The sequence below is a fragment of the Lithobates pipiens genome, unplaced genomic scaffold, assembly GCF_037356315.1.
Source record: "Lithobates pipiens isolate NorthernLeopardFrog02 unplaced genomic scaffold, aLitPip1_a1.2 Scaffold_8, whole genome shotgun sequence".
Taxonomy (NCBI): domain Eukaryota; kingdom Metazoa; phylum Chordata; class Amphibia; order Anura; family Ranidae; genus Lithobates; species Lithobates pipiens.
In genome coordinates this window covers 1,426,659-1,441,030 of record NW_027507903.1, presented here as the reverse complement: position 1 = coordinate 1,441,030, position 14,372 = coordinate 1,426,659, and the positions used below count along the sequence as shown (strand labels likewise).

At 36.5% G+C, this 14,372-nt stretch overlaps 1 protein-coding gene and 1 long non-coding RNA gene across 2 annotated transcripts in view; one reads left to right on the top strand and one right to left on the bottom strand.

Annotated features, from left to right (window-relative positions):
- Nucleotides 1–14,372, bottom strand: part of ADRA1A (adrenoceptor alpha 1A) — a 204,986-nt gene that overhangs the window by 64,705 nt on the left and 125,909 nt on the right. The gene's annotated exons all lie outside the window — the stretch shown is intronic.
- Nucleotides 4,686–12,109, top strand: LOC143963191 (uncharacterized). Its single transcript, XR_013270905.1, has 2 exons — nt 4,686–4,887; nt 8,549–12,109. It is a non-coding gene; the product is annotated as an uncharacterized LOC143963191 (long non-coding RNA).

Sequence of the window (14,372 nt, the reverse complement as noted above, 5' to 3'; positions counted from 1 at the left end):
CAGGAGTGTGTAATGTACAAAGTTCAGGGTCAGGAGTGTGTAATGTACAAAGTTCAGGGTCGGGAGTGCATAACGTACATAGTTCAGGGGTCAGGCGTAGATAATGCATAGGGTGCAGGGGTCAGGAGTCCATAATGTACATAGTTCAGGGTCAGGAGTGTGTAATGTACATAGTGAAGGGTCAGGAGTGTGTAATGTACACACATAGTGAAGGATCAGGAGTAGATAATGCATAGAGTGCAGGGGTCAGGAGACCATAATGTACATAGTTTAGGATCAGGAGTGTGTAATGTACACACATAGCTCAGGGTCAGGAGTGTGTAATGTACATAGTTCAGGGTCAGGAGTGTGTATTGTACATAGTTTAGGGGTTGGAAGTAGATAACGCATAGAGTGTAGGGATCATAAGTGCATAGTGTACCTAGTTTAAGGTCAGTAATGTACATAGTTCAGGGGTCAGAAGTAGATAATGCATACAGTGCAGGGGCATGAGTGCATAGTGTACTTAGTTCAGGGACAGGAGTGTGTAATGTGCATAGTTGAAAAGATGGAAGTAGATAATGCATAGCGTGCAGGGGTCAGGATTTCATAATGTACATAGTTCAGGATCAGAAGTGTGTAATGTACATAGTTCAGGGTCAGGAGTGTGTAATGTACATAGTTCAAAAGTTGGAAGTAGATAATGCACAGAGTAAAGGGGCCAGGAGTCCATACTGTACATAGTTCAGGGTCATGCGTGTGTAATGTACATAGTTCAAGGTCAGGAGTGTGTAATGTACATAGTACAGGGTTCAGATATAGATAATGCATAGAGTGCAGGGGTCAGGAGTCCATAATGTACATAGTTCAGGGGTTAGAAGTAGATAATGCATACAGTGCAGGGATCATGAGTGCATAATGTACTTAGTTCGGGGTCAGGAGTGTGTAATGTACAAAGTTCAGGGTCAGGAGTGTGTAATGTACAAAGTTCGAGGGGCAGGAGTGTGTAATGCACAAAGTTCAGGGTCAGGAGTGTGTAATGTACAAAGTTCATGGGTTGGAAGGAGATAATGCATAGAGTAAAGGTGGCAGGAGTCCATATCGTACATAGTTCAGGATCATGCATGTGTAATGTACACAGTACAGGGGTCAGACTTAAGCCGCGTACACACGGGCAGACTGTATGGCCTACTTAGTCCGTCATACAATCCGACGGACAGTCCGTCATACTTTCGAATGAACGGACTTGACCACACACGGATACACAAACAGTCCGTCGAAAGCTTGCGCAATGACGTGTACAGCACGTACGACGGGACTAGAAATAGGAAGTCCAATACACAGCAAAGCACCTTTCCGCCGTGTAAATCCTTTCTGAGCATGCGCCATACTTAGTCCGTCGAACTTGCCTACTGACGAGCAGATTGTCCGCTGAAACCAAAGTATGACAGACAGAATTTCGAAAAATCCGAAATACTTAGTACGCCAGACTGCCCGCTGAAAAAGTCCGCTGAAGCCCACACACGAGCGGACTGTCCGCTGAAATGTGTTTCGACGGACTAAGTAGGCCATACAATCCGCCCGTGTGTACGCGGCCATAGATAATGCTAAATAGAGTGCAGGACATACATAGTTCAGGGTCAGGAGTGTGTAATGTACTTAGTTAAGGGTTAAGAGTGTGTAATGTACATAGTTCAGGGGTTGGAAGTAGATAATGCATAGAGTAAAGGAGTCCATATCATACATAGTTCAGGGTCATGTATGTGTGATGTACATAGTACAGGGTCAGATATAGATAATGCTTAGAGTTCAGGGGGAACAAGTGCATAATGTACATAATAGAAAAAATGGTGTTGCGCTCCAGCTAAATAAATAAGATAAACTAAACTAAAATGAGCTAGCTAATACCTAAGTAGCAGCAAGAAAGTGAAACAATATAAGACTACGTGCCTAAATATACTCAGACAATGTGCATAACCACTTTGGTGCAATACATCAAATAGTGCACTTAACATAAGAATAATAACAAATAAAGTGCTATATAAAATCCAAGGTATCAGTGAAACAGCGTGCAATAATAATAAAAATAAGTATCAATAAAATATATAATACAAATATAAAAAATAAAAGAAAAATTGGAATAAAAATAACCTATATTCATATAAAGATGGTACTCAAAATGTAAAAAGGAGATGCAACTTATAAACGCTAAATAGTGCGACTTAATAAAGTGCAATAGCAATCAGTGATAGTTAATCAAAATGCACAAGGTGCTAATCATGGTATTCAAACTCCAAGCACAATAGAGATGTGCTCTAAGAACCAAAAAAGTGCTCAAAAAGTAGCTCCTAAAGTAAAATTCACTATAGACATGCAAAAAGTGAGTCCATTCAGTGATAGGCGAATCAATATCCTGCGTGACCAAAAAAAAAGGGGGGGATGATTCCACCAGTGCTCCTGTGCGTCTTGTGTCCACACAATAGATGCAGTAATTACCTTACCTTACTGCTGTAAGGCAAACAGCATTCCCAAAAAAACACTTGTTATCCGCTGGTGTGGATTCAATAAGTAGTACTACTCTGGACACTCATTCACCATAAGCACGTTGTACCATAGAGAGAAAGAAGGGGAACACTCCAATGGTGAAGTATATATTCACAGTTTATTTCAATAGGAAACAAAGCTTGGGTACTCACATTTAAAACGATATAGAATGCACAATAACAAAACGAACGAGCGCCACGCTCGTACTCCGGACGTCACTTCCGGTGTCCTCACTAGCCAATTGCGTTCCTACGCGTATCGTCATGTGACGCGTAGGAACGCAATTGGCTAGTGAGGACACCGGAAGTGACGTCCGGAGTACGAGCGTGGCGCTCGTTCGTTTTGTTATTGTGCATTCTATATCGTTTTAAATGTGAGTACCCAAGCTTTGTTTCCTATTGAAATAAACTGTGAATATATACTTCACCATTGGAGTGTTCCCCTTCTTTCTCTCTATGGTACAACGTGCTTATGGTGAATGAGTGTCCAGAGTAGTACTACTTATTGAATCCACACTAGCGGATAACAAGTGTTTTTTTGGGAATGCTGTTTGCCTTACAGCAGTAAGGTAAGGTAATTACTGCATCTATTGTGTGGACACAAGACGCACAGGAGCACTGGTGGAATCATCCCCCCCTTTTTTTTTGGTCACGCAGGATATTGATTCGCCTATCACTGAATGGACTCACTTTTTGCATGTCTATAGTGAATTTTACTTTAGGAGCTACTTTTTGAGCACTTTTTTGGTTCTTAGAGCACATCTCTATTGTGCTTGGAGTTTGAATACCATGATTAGCACCTTGTGCATTTTGATTAACTATCACTGATTGCTATTGCACTTTATTAAGTCGCACTATTTAGCGTTTATAAGTTGCATCTCCTTTTTACATTTTGAGTACCATCTTTATATGAATATAGGTTATTTTTATTCCAATTTTTCTTTTATTTTTTATATTTGTATTATATATTTTATTGATACTTATTTTTATTATTATTGCACGCTGTTTCACTGATACCTTGGATTTTATATAGCACTTTATTTGTTATTATTCTTATGTTAAGTGCACTATTTGATGTATTGCACCAAAGTGGTTATGCACATTGTCTGAGTATATTTAGGCACGTAGTCTTATATTGTTTCACCTTCTTGCTGCTACTTAGGTATTAGCTAGCTCATTTTAGTTTAGTTTATCTTATTTATTTAGCTGGAGCGCAACACCATTTTTTCTATTATCACTTACTCTGGGGAGGGCTAGCACCCCTGCCGGTGTCTTGCTGCAACCATAGTATTTACTTTTACCTTAGGGCACGTAGATTGGAGCGAGAATACCTTTACTTCCGCATAATGTACATAGTTCAGGGTCAGGAGTGTGTAATGTATATAGCTGTTATATTCTTAATATCTAAATTTTAATTGGCTTTATTATACTTATTCAGGATAATAATATTCCCATACTTTCTTACTGTGTGAATGAAAAACCTTGAATCAATTAATTCTGTGTTATGGCTTGCATAGCTGGAAAAGTAAATATTTAAAACCTGTCAGGATTTTGATGAATATTGTATATTTTATATATATTTTCAAGGGCTATGTAAAGTGATATTGTTTATGTAAACTTATCTAGTTCATTATATATGTTTTTAGAAAGTCATTTTATGTGTAAGCGAGAAGGCATATGTAAGTCGAGACAATGTTTTTCCAGACTTTAAGTCTAAAATATTCCTTCTTCCTCACATCCTGTCATTAGATTGTGGAGTTGTGATTTAAGTGTTAACACATGTCAGCTCTGTTATAACAACCACCCTTAGCCCCCACCTTTGTGGAGGAGGAGGTATCTTTCGGGCGGGAGATTAGAGCTTGGTTAAAATAATGAGTGCTGGGAGGAGGGGGGCTCTTGAATTTTACACACAGAAGGACACATGTCTTGCACACAGGCTGCCAGCATACAAAGGGCTGCCATTTTAGGTTTGAAATAACCTTATATCTTCTATAAGAATCATTGTACTATTTTTGTAAGCATTCTTTTGTATTTAAATGTGTACAAATAAATACACATTTTTGAATTACGCTGACTCAGATCTAATTAAGGAAATTCGTCTCACAAGAATTGATTGATTTCAACATAAGACTTTGAAATATCATTATTTCATAATATTTCATATATTACAATTGGCGACCTGCAGCCAGTCAATCATAAGTCGGAAGTTTTTTTTCAACTTCACTCCTTGTGATCAGAGGGGAATGAATTGATGAACAGAGATTAAACTTCGCAAAGATTGAAAAAGAACCTAGAAGAAAAATCGATCGATTGATTGTGAAAGACCGGAGAATTTCCAGGAAAAAACTGACGGGTTTTTTATTTGGTGAGTAGAAACGTAATTATGGAATTTGTAGCTGTTTTAGCTGATGAAAGTACATTAGAATTTAAAGGTTTATCGAAACAGGTCTCTGATGCTGTTTTATGGAAATTAATGTATGATCAATGCTTTCAGGCAAATGCTGACATTGAGAAGGATAGATTCTCATTAGTTAAAACAAAGAAAAAAGTACGTAATATAATGAAACTTGTTAAAAGTTATAATGATATGGTGTTTGATATGCCAGGAAAACAAAGTCAAAGTGTAACTGAAAATGTACTTTTTGAATCTAGTTGTTCAAGTTGTGAGACTTTTTGTACATATATTGAAAATTTAGAGAATGAAATAGAAATTGCAGCAAAGCAAGAGAAGAAATATACTGAACAATTATTGACTGAAAAAATTGAATTGGAACATAGAATTGATGCATTATTGCAATCTCTGAAAGAAAATGAAAATCAAATAGGTTTTTTGGAAAGCTGTGTGCATGGAAATGTTTTAAATTTGTTTAAGACCCAGTTATTACAAGCTGAGATTCCTGCACATGTTCAGTGCTCAAGGATGGAGGATGGTGAACATATGACGAAGGCAGCCGTCAACGTCATATCCTGTAATGAGTCAAATGTTAATATTTCCTCAGACAATGAGAGTGGGAAGTCAGTTGACTTAAATAATACTGATAGTAAGCAGAAATGTAGATTTTCATCGCCATATGCTCAGAGGAAAGTCTATAAAAAGTTGAATAATAATAATACACAAAAGAGGTTGTATTATCCGAAAATTTTGCCCAGGCGTCAAGAGGTTTATTCTGTACGTTGGCACAGTAATCTGAGGTATAGAGGTCATAATAAGCAAATTCATTTTTCTTCTAAGAACCAAAGACAAAGATTGCAAACTGAAAATAGTCCATTAAGACAGGAAAGGTTTAATTATGTAGCATATAATACTCTGAAAACAGTCAGCAGTCCTTAAATTAAACTGCAGATATGGTAAGAATTTTCTGGTTGACGTTTAATGGCTATGAATAAGGATTGATATGAGTTTAAAAAGATTTGGTTTTGACGTTTGGAATATTATTGAGGACTTTGATATAATTTTAATATTTTTATCTATGTGTCATTGTCATGAGTATTAAGTTTTTATTTTTGTTTTGTTCAAGCTGAACATTGAAAAGTTGTATTCAGTCAGCATGGTACTCAATTAGCAATTGAATGAATGAGATACATGCCATAGGCGGAGCTAAAGCTTCAGAACAGACAGGAAATGTTATCAGGATTTAGGGAAAAAGGTTCTGAGTCACCTCCAACATTAAAATATGTGACTTCACTTTTAATAGATGAAAGTGGAAGGCCATGGGTACATGGTTTATTAAATGGTAAGAATACTAAATGGTTAATAGATTTAGGATCTGAACTCAGTTTAACTAAAAACAAATTATCTGTGAATATTGATTTTCCAAAATGTAATTTAATTGATTTTAATGGAAAAGAAAATACAGTTGCAGTTAAAGTTTCTGATGTGACTCTCGAAATTCCCGGAATTTTAAAAACAAATATAGACATATGGTGTTGCCAAAATACAGAGAATATTTTAGGCATGGATGTGATTAGTAAATTAGATTGGATTATTGATTTAAGTAATTCTACTATATGGAAAGATTCATCTAGTCCCAAATCTATGTTAATAGATTCCTCAAAGTACAGTAACGTTGTAAGTATTTGTACAGCAGTCGCTGACATGTCTTCAGATTTTAATTGGCCACACACAGGAACCAATCTCGAATTGGAACAATCAGTTAGAGCACATAAAAGTCTTTGGAGTCAGACCAAAATGGATACAGGTTTGTTTAAAGATATTGAGATAGTATTGACAAGGAAGAGAAGTAAGGTTCACTAGTGATTTATAGGGATAGTTCATATGTTGTACGTTATCTATGTAGAGGTTTTGTGGATTCATCCAAAAAGACTCTTGTGCAGAAAGAGACATTAGAAGTAGGTTTTGACCTTGCAGAGAGTAATTCTTTTGCATATGCTATTGTAAAAATTCCAGCACATAAAAAGATGATAGTGAGTTATCTGTAGGTAATAGAACAGCAGATTTATTGGCAAAGGAAGCAGCTTTTGCATGGAGAGTTAGTAATTCAACCTGGAATGGTATCTATTAATGTTGTGAAAAAATGGACACACAGATTCCTTTAATTTCAGAGGAAAAAAAGGTCACAATCTTTTTTATTCTCATAGGGTGCCACAGAGTTATTATTTGGGTCATTAGACCATAAGTTTGTGTCATGACAAAAAAGGATTTTCGTGTTTTTATATAAATCACAACACCTACAGGTGGGATTCACTAATGATGATGCTTTAACTATTGTTTAGAGGTTGAATAATCATGTTTTTCTAGCTTGGGATATATCAGCAAACTTCAGTTGTGACAGAGAATGTGTAATATCAGGGAATAGAATAGAGATTTCATGTATGATAACATTCACAGTTTGTAGGTATTATTGTGAGGATGTATCGGATAATTAAATCTAGGATTGATAAAGGTTGTTGGACAAAGGAAATATTTGGGTTGATGTTGTTCCAGTTATTCTTAATGGATGTAAGAAGCACAATTTCTGATGCTACAAAGTATTCTCCTTTTGAGTTTAAAAGAGAAAGTAAAATGGAGTTTATGTTGCATCGTGGAGTCAAAATTGATTGAAGAAGAGATACAAAATGGTTTCTCTAAAAATTTTCAGTTGAGAAAATAAAATGGAGTTTGTGTTGCCTCGTGGAGTAAGAAGGTATACAAAATGGTTCCTCCTCATATTTCTAAGTTTGAAAAAGAAAGTTAATTCATGATAAAAAGTGTCTTTGTTAGTTAAAAATATAAGTTTTTATATTACAATGTTTCTTGATTAAGAAATAATTTGTATATATATTGATAAGGTAAAAAGGTTTGTGTATGTTTAAAATGGTTTTATACAAAGGGTTATTCATAGCAACCCTTAGGAATTTAGAATGAGACACCCATTGTTTTAGAAAGGTGGGAGGGAAAATACTCATTCTGTAGAACTGTCGTGCTCAGAAAAACCTTTAGAAGTAAAAAAAGGTGGGGGCTGTGGTTTTTTGTTTTAGAAGGAGTGGACACAGACAATAATGGAGTACACACATTCCAGTGGAAGTTTCATTCCAGTACACATAAGACATATATTTATATATCATGAAGGATTGTTATTAAATCCACGCACATATCGGATTTAATCTTCATTGTAAGAATAATCTATTTTTTGATATTTTACAATTGATATTGTTTTTTGTAACATTTTGTTATTTTGTTGTTAAACCAAAAATTATCTTTTGTATAAGAAGCGGTCTATTAAGTAGACCAGGAACAGAAAGGTTTATTTAAGATAAAATTAGATATTGTTGACACAAGTCTAAGACAGAAAAGATAAAAAATGATTAAAGAATTGTTACATGTGAGGCCACACCCAGAGATGGTGACACGTCAGAGTTTCAGGAGTTGAAACATGGAAAAGTAATTGGGAAAGTCCATGGACATTTTGGGATGTTCAAGGGGTACAAATACTTTCTTAGTTCAGTGAAACAAGTATGCAGAAAGAAAAATGTGGGTATAACAAATTTTATATTCCAAGATAATGATGCTGCCTTTATTTTTTCAGGAATTAAAAATAAAAATCGAACCTGAAGAAAGTGCGTATTCCAAAAGAAAAAGATGTCAGCACAACAAATGAAAAGTTTTAAAGAGAGGAAGTGTATCATCACTACAGGATGCATCTTTTCCCTAGTGACAATTTTATTTGTGATAAGATATATCAAGAACTGCTCAAGTTATATAAAGACTAACAGGAATGAAGAATTACACAACAAAGATCATATGTTATTCAGAAATAAGAGAGATGTAGATATTGATATCAATGCAGATGAACTGAAAAATAAGAACATTGATATCATTACAAAGGACAAAAATGATAGAGTTATTGATATTAGTGCATATGATAAAAATCATAATTTTAGAGATGTTGATATTAATACAGCAGAAGATTTGTATGGATTTTTATGTATTGGTGATGGATATCGTTGTTGTTTACAATTGTATTTCATTCACAGCAATGATATTGACATCAAAGTTAAAATAGAATCCAAAACTAAGTTTGTTAAAATGCAGGGATCTTATAGACTAAATAACAAAACTGGAACTTTTGAGTGTAACATATTGTTGAGGAGTTTCTGGTCTATATTTTTAAAGGGTAATGAGTCAACAATTTGGTCTGGAGATGTTACTAATATTATGACAAGATCTGGGAAAATACTTTATTCCTTTGATCAATTTTATTATCTTTTTCAAAGTTTTGTAAAGATATTAAATCCAAAATATTTAGACATCATTGGAGATGAAAAAGGAGACGTTGTAAGAACATGGGATTTTAAAGTTATAAGAAAATTTACTGAAATAAGGGTCAAAATCGATATCTTTATAGTTGATAAGATTGTTCCAGAAATTAATATTTTCCCACAATCTTTGAAAATTATGGAAGATAAAGATAATTTGCATTTGATATGTGATACAAAGATATCTTTACCTCAAAATTCATTGTTGACTTGGAAAAGGAATGATGAGTTTTTGGGTAGTTTTCTTTATAGTTCTACTGTCATAATTCATAAAGGAATTTTTGGTAATGTGAATTGGATTAATAATACATTTGTTTATCAACAAATGAGAGTATCTTTGAATGATACTGGTATATATAAATGTTGCATATCAATAGAAAATTATCCGGTGAAATGTGCAAAGGCAAGTGTTGTTGTTATGTCTCCAAGGAAAACTCCATGTGTTAATAAGAAAAGTTTCTCTGCAAGCCCTTTTCAGATTAACCATTTCCAATCTAGAACTCTTTTGAGAGAAGGAAAGTTTGTCATTGTTTTGTGGAACTTTAATGTTTCAGAATGGAAAATTTCTACAAGGTTTCCACAATGTCAAGGACATCTGGTTAATATGGAATTGGGTATTGAGAGATGGTTTGGAATTAATAATAGAAATTATAACAGGAATAAGCGTGGTATTGTTGAAGGTATTTTAGGAGGGATTGGCACAATCGGGAGTATAACAAATAGTATGGATATTAATACTTTAAAGTCTGATCTAGAAACCGCTGGTTTAGTGGGAAGTAATGGTATTAAAATACAAAGACATTTAAATCAGATTTTAGAAAATATGGTAATTAAAACTGCTAATATAATGGGTCCATCTATTTTACATCTTCAAAATATTACTCTTGATTTGATGAGAAGTGAACAACATTCTCATATAGCCAGAGCATGTTTAGAGATTCAAACGGAATATTCCACTAATTTTAAAATAATTGCGCAAGCATTTCAGAGTGGAATAACTCCTCTTGGCATTTTACAGTATTTGCCCAAAGAATATTTATATGCGATAAATCATACAGATTTATGGGTAAATAAATGGATAGGATGCAAGCAGGAAATATGTTATAGTTCTTCTATGATTCCAATAGCCGGAAAAGAACAAATTTTGGTTCCAATCACTGTTTTGGGATTACCTGTCAGTAATACACAATTATTATACTATAAATTACAGTATACAGATTTTGTATTTAACAATGAAAATTCTGAATTAGAACAATTAGATTTGTCATCATGTTTACAATTCCAGTCTAAAATTATATGTTTACCTAATCAAGATAAAAGCATATTTCATTCTTGTTATCATAATCACACATTATGTTCAGCAAGAATTGAAAATAAAATTAATTCTGAATTAGTTACTCGTGTAGATAAAAAGAAGGTTTGTTTTCAAATTATGTCAGATACAGAAAGGGTTAAAACTTTTTTCTCTTCTTGTACAAATACAGAAAACCTAAATCAAGGGTTGTATTGTATAGAAGGAGATATTGTTGCAATAAGTATTGATGGGTTGAGAACAAATTTAACAAATATGTTTATGAAAAATATTAGCGCTCTACCTACACAGTATAATATTTCCCAAATAGATGAATTTCCATGGGAAAAATGGGCAAATATAATTCAAAAGGATCAAGGTTTATTAATAGCTTTGGCTAAGGAATTGCAGAATGCAGAAGTATTGTTTAAACATGAACAAGGTAATTTGCAAGAAATATCACATCAATGGTCAGAATTTTCAGGAAGTAATTGGTGGAAAAGATTTAGTAATAGTGTATCCATGTGGGGAAAAACTTCGATAACTTCAGCAGCAGGAAATATTTTATCACATCCTATTGTAATTATTTTTATTATCATGTTATTCCTTATATTCCAGTTATGTTTAATGTTTAGAATGAAAAAAATATATAATCGAATTAGAAGTGATATTAAGAAAGGAGATGATTTGTTACAAAGTAAATTAAAGAGGAAAATTAGGTTTTGAAGGTATGAATCCAATTGTGCAGGACAAAACATTTGGAGTTATTGAATCAAAGTTTGTTTGAATGTGACATGAATGATGATGGATGAATTTTTAATCTGAAAAATATGATTGGTATTCATATTTCAGAGGGGAATGTTATATTCTTAATATCTAAATTTTAATTGGCTTTATTATACTTATTCAGGATAATAATATTCCCATACTTTCTTACTGTGTGAATGAAAAACCTTGAATCAATTAATTCTGTGTTATGGCTTGCATAGCTGGAAAAGTAAATATTTAAAACCTGTCAGGATTTTGATGAATATTGTATATTTTATATATATTTTCAAGGGCTATGTAAAGTGATATTGTTTATGTAAACTTATCTAGTTCATTATATATGTTTTTAGAAAGTCATTTTATGTGTAAGCGAGAAGGCATATGTAAGTCGAGACAATGTTTTTCCAGACTTTAAGTCTAAAATATTCCTTCTTCCTCACATCCTGTCATTAGATTGTGGAGTTGTGATTTAAGTGTTAACACATGTCAGCTCTGTTATAACAACCACCCTTAGCCCCCACCTTTGTGGAGGAGGAGGTATCTTTCGGGCGGGAGATTAGAGCTTGGTTAAAATAATGAGTGCTGGGAGGAGGGGGGCTCTTGAATTTTACACACAGAAGGACACATGTCTTGCACACAGGCTGCCAGCATACAAAGGGCTGCCATTTTAGGTTTGAAATAACCTTATATCTTCTATAAGAATCATTGTACTATTTTTGTAAGCATTCTTTTGTATTTAAATGTGTACAAATAAATACACATTTTTGAATTACGCTGACTCAGATCTAATTAAGGAAATTCGTCTCACAAGAATTGATTGATTTCAACATAAGACTTTGAAATATCATTATTTCATAATATTTCATATATAACAATAGCTCAGGGTCAGGAGTGTGTAATGTATATAGCTCAGGGGTTGGAAGAAGATAATGCATAGAGTAAAGGTGGCAGGAACCCATATCGTACATAGTTCAGGGTTATATGTGTGTAATGTACATAGTACAGGGGTCAGACATAGATAATGCATAGAGTGCAGGGGGATTGAGTGCATAATGTACATAGTTCAGGGTAGGAGTTTGTAATGTATATAGCTCAGGGTCAGGAGTGTGTAATGTATATAGCTCAGGGGTTGGAAGAAGATAATGCATAGAGTAAAGGTGGCAGGAACCCATATCGTACATAGTTCAGGGTTATATGTGTGTAATGTACATAGTACAGGGGTCAGACATAGATAATGCATAGAGTGCAGGGGGATTGAGTGCATAATGTACATAGTTCAGGGTCAGGAGTGTGTAATGTACATAGTTCAGGGTCAGGAGTGTGTAATGTATATAGTTCGGTGCTTGGAAGTGGTAAATGCATAGAGTGCAGGGGTCAGGAGTCCATAACGTGCATAGTTCAGGGTTCAGAGTGAGTAACATACAGAATGCAGGGGTCCAGGGTATGTAAATAGCATAGGGTTAGGTGGGGGTAACGCACAGGCAAAGGCTGCAGAGGCAGTGGGTGGGGGTATGTACATGCCACGGCCATACCGTGTAGCAATATTGATCCCCCCCTGTCAAGTTCTGTCGCCAACAAGACCCATTCTACTGAACGGGCCCTCCCACAATCACACACAATGTGTGGTGCAGGTTTTTAGGGGTAAATCAGGTTCAGAGGAGGCAATATAACAATGGAGGGAGGGGTATGTAATGTACTGGGGATTCTGGAATTGATTGGGGATTTCTGGAAAACGACCATTAGGCTGGGTTCACACTGAAGCGATGCGGGAACGCCGCGAATCCGCTGCGTTTTCCCGCATCGCATGCCTCCCGCCGGCAGTTCACACTGCCCTATGCGGACTGCTGGGAGTGTCAGTGAAATGTTAATGACACCCCCAGATCAGTCCGCATATCGCAGTGCGATCTGCAAACTCGGACAGGAATCGGATCGCATGGTGTGAACACCCATGCGATCCGATTCTGCTGCGGACCAAAAAAAGGGTCCTGTGCGAGTTTGCGGTGGGTGCGATGCGAATTCAGCCATACTAGCTGTATGGCTGAACTCGCATCGCACAGAGATCGGATGTGATTTGCACTACAGTGCGGTGCGAATCACATCCGGTTCTCACTTCCGCAGCAGTGTGAACCCAGCCTAAAGGGGAACGACCCCTCTAAGTAAGGCCGGGTTCACACTGCTGCGGAAGCGAGAACCGGATGTGATTCGCACCGCACTGCAGTGCAAATCACATGCGATCTCTGTGCAATGCGAGTTCAGCCATACAGATAGTATGGCTGAATTCGCATCGCACCCGCTGCAAACTCGTACGGGACCCTTTTTTTGGTCCGCAGCAGAATCGGATCGCATGGGTGTTCACACCATGCGATCCGATTCCTGTCCGAGTTTGCAGATCGCACTGCGATATGCGAACTGATCTGGGGGTGTCATTGACATTTCACTGACACTCCCAGCAGTCCGCATAGGGCAGTGTGAACTGCCGGCGGGAGGCATGCGATGCGGGAAAACGCCGCGGATTCGCGGCGTTCCCGCATCGCTCCGGTGTGAACCTGGCCTAAAGGGGAATGAGAGGTCATAGTTCTACTTTAGGCCAGGTTCACACCGGAGCGATGCGGGAACGCCGCGAATCCGCAGCGTTTTACCGCATCACATGCCTCCCGCCGGCAGTTCACACTGCCCTATGCGGACTGCTGGGAGTGTCAGTGAAATGTTAATGACACCCCCAGATCAGTCCGCATATCGCAGTGCGATCTGCAAACTCGGACAGGAATCGGATCGCATGGTGTGAACACCCATGCGATCCGATTCTGCTGCGGACCAAAAAAAGGGTCCCGTGCGAGTTTGCGGCGGGTGCGATGCGAATTCAGCCATACTATCTGTATACTATCTGTATACTAGCTGTATGGCTGAACTCGCATCGCACAGAGATCGCATGTGATTTGCACTGCAGTGCGGTGCGAATCACATCCGGTTCTCGCTTCCGCAGCAGTGTGAACTCAGCCTTCATTTGTAAATGTATGGCCAATAACCCTTCAGCA